The following is an 11,311-nucleotide window of genomic DNA, read 5'->3' on the forward strand; positions in this document are numbered from 1 at the left end:
CCAGACTTCTGCTGCGACTCGGTCACCCAGACCAGCCCAGACTTCTGCTGCGACTCGGTCACCTAGACCAGCCCAGACTTCTGCTGTGACTCGATCATCTAGACAAGCCCAGACTTCACCTAGTGCTTCGACTATGTCAAGACTTCCGCCTGATCCTCCAAACCAGGACTTTCCTTTGCCTAGTCTACAACTAGGACTTTCCCTTACCCAGCTTCACTCAGTAGAACTTCCCTTGCCCAATCTTCCAGATTAGGACTTCCACTGCCTAGTCTAACCGACTAGGTCTTCTTGCTAGTCGTTTGACTAGACTTAACTCACTTTCACACATCCAAACATCAGATCCTATTTGGGTCAACCCTTGGTCAAACTGATCAGACTTAGGTGTATTGTTAAACATCGAAACTCTAGGCAAGATCTTAGTGCATCTTGCACCAACACACCAAGCCTCGAGCTCGTAACTTTGCCTTACGCCAAGCCTGAAATATCGAGCCCCGAGCTAGCGACTTTGCCTTACGACAGGCCTGGAACATTGAGCACCGAGCTCGCGACTTTGCCTTATGATAGGCTTGGAGCACCGAGCCTCGAGCTCACGACTTTGCCTTTTGACAGGCCTAGAACATTGAGCCCTAAGCTCACGATTTTGTCTTACGATAGACCTGGAACACCGATCTCCGAGCTTGCAACTTTGTCTTACGATAGACCTAGAACATCGAGCCTCGAGCTCGCAGCTTTGCCTTATGACAAGCTTAGAACACTGAACCCAAAGCTTGTGATTTTATCTTACGACATGCCTAGAGCACCGAACTCCGAGCTCGTGACTTTACTTTACAACAAGCCTGGAACATCGAGCTCTGATCTCGTGAGTTCGGAAGGTCGTGACATCCAGCTTATGACTCAACTGAGATTGCTTGGTTTAGTTCACAAATTAACTGTGTCGACAAGACTCAGGGTTGTGCTTCAGGTATGCAGTATATCATTTTTTTATTAGCAAACTAGAATTTAGATGGTATGTTTATTTTTTCTCATGATAAAAGAGTTCTAGTTTAGCATTAGTTCCACACATGCACACTAATAGGGAGGGATTTGGTATAAGATCCATACATAAAATGATCATAACTTTAGAGGAAGTTATCATCTTAGGACAAGAGCAACAAGATTGGCATTTATTAAAATGAAAAGTAACACAGCAGGAGATACCATTAAAACCTAAGATAACTACACTAGTCTTGTTTTTTAGACGGAGGTAAGCTATCCCAAACCTTCTGGGGATCCAAAAAACTTAAATAAATCCCTTTAGGTATGAGTCCAGATTGCAAAAATTATCGTCAAGCCCCCTCAAATCCATATTTCAGTATTCTGCTAGTCCTAGCTCACAACACATCATAATATTTAGGAAAGCAACTTTCTTCTCTTGCCATTTTCTTTCCTCATCTTCCTTGAAATCTGCTAACTCCTTTTTTATCAATTCCAGCTCTGACATCATCTTGTTTCATTCAGAGGAAATTTGCTATTTTTGTTTTTGTTCCTCAGACAATTGTTGTTCTAAATTTTATCTTCTCGTGATAGCCTCTCATAAATCTCGACATAATTCTCCTTGTTGTGAATAGTAAGCAGACAATTCGACCTTAACCTAAGCCATTTCTTTTTTTGAGGACTCAGCCTCTCCTTTAGCTTTGGCTACCTCATCTTGTGATAATTGAAGAGCAGTGCTAGATTTCTCTAAATTCTGTTCTATCTGTTGAAGCCTTGTAGTTTGAAGCTCGATATTTTTCTTTAATTTCTCTATCTCAACCCTGGCCATGTCAGCATCGGCCCAGACTACTTCACTAGCCATGCGAGTTTTCTCTATCTCTACGCGGTCCGAGCTTCCTCAACATCTTTTGCTGGGTTCTTCAACTGATTTTTAAGTTTGGCCACTTGAGCTTCTAGTAGTCTACAATCAGTAACTATCTAGGGGATGCGACGATGAAGTTCTTGATGGTGCCTGAAATTCTGTTCCGTTCAATTCTTGCGAGATAAAAATTTTTCAGAGACGGAATCTTTTCAAGCAGCTCTCATATTCAATCAACTATGTGCTTGATCGATACATAAGATCATTGGGCTCTTGTGTTGGTATTCAGGATCTATATATAAAGGAAACAATTTACGCAGCGGAATAAATAAATTGTACCTTTCTTCTTGAGATTGTGTAGGAGATGTTCTTTACCCGAAGACCTCTTGATCTTCTGCTGTATTCCTCTCCTCTTCTTGGACGTTGTGTGGGCAACGATCTACCAAGATAACTCCACCCAAATTCTGCTTTTCCTCTTCTTCAATCCGATGGCAAGCATGAAGAAAACCTTCCTCTTCTTCTTCTTGTTTCTCTCCTTCTTGTACTTCTCTTGGCCGTTGGCCCTAGCAAGGGAGAAAGGGAAGGTGGCGCCGGCCCTAGCACAAAGAGAAAAAGGAGAGGAGCGCCGACCCTAGCACAAGGAGAGGAGGAAGAGTGGCGCCGACCCTAGCTTAAAGAGAGGAGGAAGAGTGGTGCCGGCCCTAGCTCTAGGAGAGGAGGAAGAATTGTGGTCGTCCCTAGCAAAAGAAAAACCACAATTGAATTGTATTCTTGAGCCACCCTGTCTTCTCCTTTTATAGTATTGCTGTCTTAGAAAGTTTAGAAAAAATCTAACAAAATTTTCTTAATAAAATTTTGTTAGCTTCTTAATAAATTTTCTTAACTGAATTATTATAATTTTGTTGTATAACAAAATTTATATAATTTTGTTGGATAACAAAATTTCTTTACTAAATTTTGTTGGATAACAAAACTTAATAAAATTTATATAATTTTGTTGGATAACAAAATTAACATAATTTTACTTAGAATTAATCCGAATTCTATTAACTAAATTCTTAACAGAATTCTTAACGGAATTCTAACAGAATTCTAATCGAATTCCAACAGAATTCCTAACAGAATTCTAACATAATTCTAACAGAATTCTCATGGGTGGATATGAGACTTAATCCAGAGGCTACAACAGGGACCCAGAGGAGGAATTCATTTTGGCCTCCTAATGGGCTTGGGCTTCCTGTGTTCTCCCTGAACACCCAACTCAAGTCCATCAATAATAACTCATATCACTAAAGGGTTATTATTGAACTATCGCACCAATCCCATATTAGAATATGGGCTCCTTCTTATCATGAGTGCATTAATCTCCCTGTGTTTAAGATATCATATGTCCGTCAATTAATTGAATTACTGACAACTTAATTAATTAACTTCTAATTCCGAGAGTAGTACCACTCAACTTTATTATCATGTGGAACTAAGTCCACCTGTAGGGTTTACATGATAATCCTTATGAGCTCCTCAAGGGGACATCATCAGCCTAAATATTAGGGCATATATTCCTTCTATAATCAACAACACACCATATATATAGCATTATCTCCCAACTTATCGGGCCTATTGACTTAATGAATAAATCTCACCCTTTGATGAATTAAAGAAATACATACTAAGTATATGTGCTTGTTATTATATAGGGATTAAGAGCATGCACATCCATAATAACAGAGGTCTAGTTCGATTATATAGTCAGTATAAATTGAATGACCTCAAACGGTCCTGCTCAATACACACAAAGTGTACTAGTATAATTTAATAGTCAAGATAAACTAATATCAATTACATTACAACCATTCCAATGGTTTATTCCAGTCCATCTTGGTTGTGAGTTAGTATTTATAATTTACAAGGAAAGGAATGGTTTGTTCCAGTCTATCTTGGTTGTGAGTTAGTATTTATAATTTACAAGGAACCGATAACATGATTTTCTGTGTGACACCACACACCATGTTATTTACAATATAAATTAAGTGAATAACTGCATTAACATAAAATGTAAACATTTGACCAAAGTGATTCTCATTTCAATATTATTGCTAAATAGATGTTTATACAAAAAGCTAGGCTTATAGTATACATCCCAACAGTTCTCTGTGTTCTTTCCAAGTCTTCCCATACCGTGACATCAATACAACTATCTTGTGGAGATACGAGGCCAAGTAAAATATGAAGAAAACTTACTTTTACTAAAGAACCATTCAAGCGTTCGCTCAAAACTTCTAGGTCTAGATGCGGTAAGACCTTGGTCTCATAATGATGGACCTCGGTCTCAAAACTTCTAGGAGGAGACAGGCTTCTCCTCCAAACATCGCGATCTTCCCTTTGAAAATATCATGATTTTCTTGTTTGTGGGGGTGCAATGCAAGCCTGACAGCGTCTTCCCAATCATGTATTCTCCCAGTAAGATCGTGATTTTTCCCATCTGAAATTGTGATTTCTCCCGAGCACACGACTTCTTCCCCCGATCGACCTCCTCCGTTCTAAGCATCAGAGTTGTGACAGCGCTAGTTGTCAACCATGCCAGAAGAGGGAGGGTGCTTGTCGCCAACCAGCTCAGGAAAGGTAGCGCATGTGTCGCCTCTTCTCTAGAGTCACTAAGCTGCCACTGTTCTTCCCGATTGGGTTTTCTCCTGCCCGTGGTCGACAATCGGAAAAAGGGCTCTTGTTGCCTTCTTCTTATCGACTTCTCCCATGCACGTCGAGGAGCTCAAGTTACTGTCGAAGGCTTGTGAAGCCACCGACATGCTGTTGATGCGGTGTGTTTTGTTAGGAATTTATTTATATACATTTCCCTTTATTTATTTATTTGTCACTCACACCCATCAAAATTGTTTATTCATTTACCAAACTCCTATTGATTCGCTAAAGCAGTATAGAGAGGTCCGGGTCGTCTCTCTCTCGGACTCAATGACAGGATGTTATTTTAGACTAATGGTGCGGGATCTTATTGAGTTTTATTCATTCCTATCTACAACTTCATTTATTGACAATTTAATCCTACTATTTACAAAAGAATACTAAGTCACACAACAATCATCTACATATACACAAAATACAATACAAACTCTACATCATGCATTCATACAACTAATTCTCACATACAACATAAAACATACAACAATTAAGTTACAATAACATACAACAATCTACAATTCATGATTCCTAATTCACAAGTTTTATTCCAATCTACAATACAACACATATGATACAATACATACATACATCATGCATCACTCAATCAACACAATCCATATACAGTCACAGAACCGGTTTCACAACAATAATTTGAACAAAATGCCACACTTGACCAATTCAACATTAAGCATGCTTCTTACATCAACTACAACCAAGGAATCCTTGGTTCAAACTACAACAAGTGTTTTCGGGATCACAATTTCAACAATATGAGTTACTTCTTTTGATTCATCAAACATCCAAAATTCAATATGCAAGAACTACATCAATAAGCATCAACTAGATCAATAACATGCTCACACAACCCACAACTCAAATTAAACTTGAAAAGTTCCATGGTTTAACAACAACACACATCACATATTACAATTTGATATTGAATCCCAACAAACACTGAAATCATGCCATCCTATGACCAATTGAAACCCTCTAACCATTCTAAATTGAAACCACTTCCTCATTTAGTGTACTAACATCTCCACAATCCAATTAAATTCAATTTCAGGAACAAAACAGGTCAAGGAAGGTGCTGCATTGAAGAAATCAACTGATACACAATATCACCAAAGAAAATTAGAAGTCAGATTAAGAAAATGAATCAAGATTACATCATAATTAGAGTTAAGAACTACATGTTAGAACATTATTAGGGTTAGAACAATCTATTCACAAGAACCGGGGTTTTGATTAATCAGCTACACAAACAGCAACCAAAAAAAATAGAAACAAGAGCACAGAACAGGGAAAAGTGTGGAGTTATCTTCCCTCTCCCAATCGGCACAGAGCAAAACTTCCAACAATTCCGATTAATAGCACCAACGGGACAACGAACCTTGCTGGAGCAAATCACCCACAGCTCAGCAGGAACGAAGAAGACGCAGGCAAGGGAGGCTTCACCTCTGCCCTAACACCCTGCTACAAATCACCGCCAAGATATCAGAAGCAGAAACTGAAAGAACAACCTTACCTTGCCATAGTCCGGGGACAGTGGGAGTCGAAGGCGCACGGGAATCTTCTGCTACAAATCGCCACCAGAAGACCAGCCGAACCTCTGCTACAAATCGCCACCAGAGGCCAGCCGCCGCACACTACTTCGATGGAGGCGGAGGTGGACACTACTGACAGACCGTCGCCGGAGCAAATCGCTCACCGCAGCAGTCGCCGACAGGGAATGGGAAAAACGCTGCTAGAAACCTTCAATCGGACTTGCCACGCTTTGCTTTGCGTTGATTAGAAGGAGGAAGGGAGGCTCTGTGGCGAAGAAGATGAAGAACGGAAGAAGAACAGGGGAAGAAATCGCGGCTGAGAAGAGAACAGTGCCCTAATCGCAAGCCTCCCTTTTCTCTATGAACCGGCTTCAACCTTTAAACCTTGTGCGGTGATGAACCAGGGAATTGAACCGGCGACGGCTTGTTCTGCAGTGAACTTGGTTTAAGCGAGTGGGCCGGGCTGGAATGCTTGGGCTGAATTTGAAGTGGGTTGGCTGAAATTGAACCGGGTGATTGAAAGTGAACCGAGCCGGAATTGCATTTGGGCTGAATGGTTTTGATTTGGGACGAAATAATTTTTGGCCCGGATAAACAGTAATGGCCAGATTTGAGCTTGATTCTGAGTTGGGCTGAATCCATTTTAATTTTGGTTGAACCCCATTTGAACTCAATTGAACCTCTGATTGAGCCAAATTAATCCATTTTGAATCGGACTCAACCAAGGGTTGATTTTTCTTCAAATTGATTTCCTGCAAAAATTAAATACATAAATTAATATCCATAAATTTCCCTAATTTAATGCAAATTACAATAAAGACCATAAAATCATTCAAAATAAAGAAATAGCCCAAACATCCAATTTATAACATGAAATCTAATAAAAAATAACCCAATATGATCCTGATTAACCCGGTCAAATAGCCAGTTATCAGCTGTCCACGCCGGAGTTACTGTCGGAGTGGGGTCGCTGTCGGGTTGCTGTCGGGGGTTTGTCGTCAGGTTGTTGTTGAGATGTATTGCCGAGAGCTTATGAAGCTATTGGAGCATGTTCCATCATTGCCAGAAAGGGTTTTCGATCATTTGCCCTTCATCGGCGATCAAAGGTTGATCATCGAAACTACATCAGAAATACGATTGTCGGTGATAATTAGAAAGTCTCAAAAAATGATTGCGACAAGTGTTGTTCCATATTTTTGGTATTAGAGTTTTCTCTCATATCAACCGTCATCGATCATCGGTTAGTATCGAAGATGGTGATGCAACTCATGGCTTTAAGAAGCCATTTAGACGAGTACTTGGCATGGATCACTGGTAGAGGTGGAGCTTTGATAGAGCCACTCGATTAATACCAATCTCATTCTCACTCAACGTCATCTATCAGGTATACCTAGAATAATTATTATTTTGTAAAACTTTTGATTTTCAGTTATATCATGTACATGTTATATTCTGTATACGTGTATTGCGAGTGTTGTAATAATTAGTTTAATTATTATCTTTTCTTTCGCTGCACATATTTGTGAAATGTGTATACACGCGTAATGCACCGAACCAATCCTAACACGTGGATGATCCATCTAGTCCGCAGCAAATGACTCGCGATAAAGATGACCCAAATCCATTTATGGCTGAGGTTTTGCCTAAAATCCTAGGAGGGTGAAGGCCTTCCATAAGCCTTATCTAGTCCGCAACAAATAACTCACGGTAAAGACACTTAAATTTGTTGTCGGCTGAGGTTTTGCCAAAAAGCCTATGAGGGTGAATAGGCCCACCTGATGACCTATCTAATTTGTAGCAAACGGCTACGGTAAAGACACGTCAAATCTGTTAATAGTTAGCCACTTGCTAAAAGTATACAAGACGCTGGGGAGACAGACAAGGCCACTACGAATCTTGGACACTTGTCAGGCATGGCGACTGGAGGAGATAGCCGACTGAGGAAGAGTTGATGGGGCTATGTGATGTTGCAAATATTGGCGATAGATCTACTGGTAGAGCCTGGAGATGAAGGAGTTTGCGGCCCTGAGAGGGAGGATGATGATAGACACAGGACCCCGACAGTTGAGGGGACATGCGATGTAGTGGACTTTTGAGGGAGAATGATGAAAGAGCTTGGGGGCTGGAGGAGCTGGCAGCCTAGTGAGGGAGGATGATGGCAGACGACAGCGGGAGCTTGATGGCGGCACTTGCGGTACTCGGATGGCTACCGTTGGTGACATCACTACCAGATGTGGGATTGGCTGACATTGAGAGGCATGGAGCAACATCACTAGGAGATGATGTGGGCCTGCACCTGCATATAGGACAGAGTGAGAGACATAGTGATAGTGATGGTATTCATGTGAGCACATGTACAATATACCTTTGGCGCTTGCTTAGATCTGACAGTTCGTCGGATGTGACATGAGCCAGAGTCATTGGTGCTTTTGTAAGCTTGTGCATTTTCCTTTGATGATATATTTGTTATATTTGAGAGATGTCTTAAGGCAATCGCCTTACGATTATACTATTTATTGGATAAATAGTAATTTACTATTTGACTGCACATTTTCTATGTATTTGATTGGATCTTAAACTCAATTACTGAATGTCCACAATACGATTCATAGCATGAGAAAATTTATGATTGGATCACAACTAGTTATGAATGTATTGAAATTATCCCTAGTCGATGAATCGATAGCATGGACGCCATCGATTTTGTTGAGACTAGCATGTGTAAACTCTTTGATTTGCCAAGCAACTGTTCTTACTGGTTGGAGACATTGGATATTGAGAGTTAAACGTGGATGCTAGTTAAAGATAACTAGTTCATTGAAGTGACCTGCCTTGAGACTTTATACGGATATGGAATAGTAAAACTTCACTTATCTTACTTGAAGATACGGGGTTGTCCTACTTATGTGAAGAGGACTATATCTGATAAGTTGAAAGTTAAATATGATAAATGTCTATTTATTGGACACCCTAAGGAAATGAGGGGTTACCAATTCTATTGTCCCGTGGAACAAAAATATTTATTTCAAGACATACCATATTTCTAGAAGAGTTTCTCTTGCAGAAAATAGTGGAAGTAGAGTTAAACTTATTGAAGTTTAAGAGACTCAAATGGACATTAATGAGACACCTAGTCAAGAACTACAACTGATTACTCATACTGATGAGATATCGACTGAACCTTTATAGACACAACCTCTTCGTAGATCAGTGGGACACGCATTATTTCAGAGAAATATGGATTATCAGTTGTTATTGGGTTTGCAATTGGGATTCGTTGCTAAAAGTTGGTTCATAACCAGAAGCTTGGAGAATTATTCCATCATCATCAGAAAGAATTTTCAATTGTTTGCCTTTATCGACGTTCAAAGGTTGACCATCGAAAACTATATCGAAAATATAATTACCAAGGATAGTTAGAAAGCTTGGAAAATGATCGTAAGAAATGTTATTGCGTATTTTTTAAAATTAGATTTTTCTCTCGTATCGATCATTGTCGATCATCGACTAATACCGAAGATGGTGATGCGACTCGTGACTTTGAAAGTCGTCCAGATGAGAGTTTGACGTGGATCACCAGTAGAGCGGAACTTCGACAAGGGCTACTCGATTGATGTCAACCCCGCTCAACGTCATCTACCAGGTACGTATAGAATATTTATTATTCTGTAAAATTTTAAATTTCTAATTATGTCATATATATTTTGTATCATATATTTGCATACGTGTGTTGTAATAATTAGATTTAATTATTAGTTTATTTATACTGCGCACATTTATGAAACATGTAAATACGCGCAATGCACCAAGACGATCCCAACAGTGATATCAGAGCTTGATAGTGTAAGACATACATGTAAAATTATTTTGCATATTGTAGTTAGATCCTAGATCTAATTAAGAAAATATTATTATTTATTTAAGAATTTTTTAATTATAAAAATTTTCTAATTGGTTAGAAAATTTCTTATTAAAAAAATTATTTCTTAATTAATTAGATTTTTTAATTAAAAATTTTATTTTTAAAAAATATTATGATATAATTAAAAATTTCTAATTATAGAAATTTTCTAGTTGGTTAGGAGATTTCTTATTAAAAAAATTATTTCCTAATTAATTAGATTTTTTAATTAAAAAAATTTATTTTCTAAAATAAAATTTGCAATTAGATATGAAAAATTATTTCCTAATCTAATTAAAAAATTTTAATTTATGAAATCAGATTCTTAATCATATTTTATTAAATAAGATTTATAACGACTATGGCTGGAAGTAATCATAATTAATTATATTAATTATGTTATGTCATGTCATTTGTCATGATTATTATGTCATGTAGATAATTTGGTTGTTGCATGAAAAGAGGATGAGACTTAAAAATCTCTTACAAAATTATTAAAGCTAACACCTTCTGTTAATATGGTTAGAATTAGAGTTTAAGTTCTTATTTGGGTTGTTGGACTCTCTCCAAGTTCGACTTGAAATTAAATATGTACGAACCATCGAGATATGATTTCATGATTAACGAACTGGTTTTAACTTAAAGCGTTGATTTGTTGAACTCTCTCTAAGGTTAATGTGGATAGAGGTGAAGTTGGGTATTATGCATATGATGTATACGTGTTAATATGTTAACAACCTGATGTTTATGTGAACATTTAAGTAGTTGATATCAATGTGATAGTTGATAGCATAATGTATATAATTATGAATGACTTGTTAAACTCTCTCTAAGGATGTTCTTATCTATAGTGGATATCAACCCGGTATATGAATTCAGATCTACCATTGTAGTTAATCTCTTACATATGCTCGATAAAAGAAAAATTCTGGAATTTTATTTAGAAATTTTCCGAGAAAAATTCGGATAAGAAAGAAATTTTTTATAAGAATTTCCGCTAAGAAATTTTGTCTCTTCTCGTACAAAATTTTATTATAAAATTTTATGAATTAATTTTGTTAAATTAACAAAATATTAATTATGGAATCTCGCTAAATATTAGCGAGATATAATTAAAAAGATTTTGTTATAGATAAGAACAAAATTAATTGAATAGAAATTTATTTAAAAAATAACTAATCTTATCCATTGGATTTTATTAGATTTCTTTCTAATAAAATCTTATAAAAAGATTTATTTCTAAATAAATCTAGATAAGATAAGATTGTTAGATTCTTTCTAATAAAATCTTATAAGAGATTTATTTCTAAAATAAATCTAGATAAGATAAGTTTATCA

The sequence above is a fragment of the Curcuma longa genome, chromosome 13 (assembly GCF_044706935.1).
Source record: "Curcuma longa cultivar G26 ecotype Majalengka, Jawa Barat chromosome 13, ITB_CL_G26_1.1, whole genome shotgun sequence".
NCBI lineage: Eukaryota > Viridiplantae > Streptophyta > Magnoliopsida > Zingiberales > Zingiberaceae > Curcuma > Curcuma longa.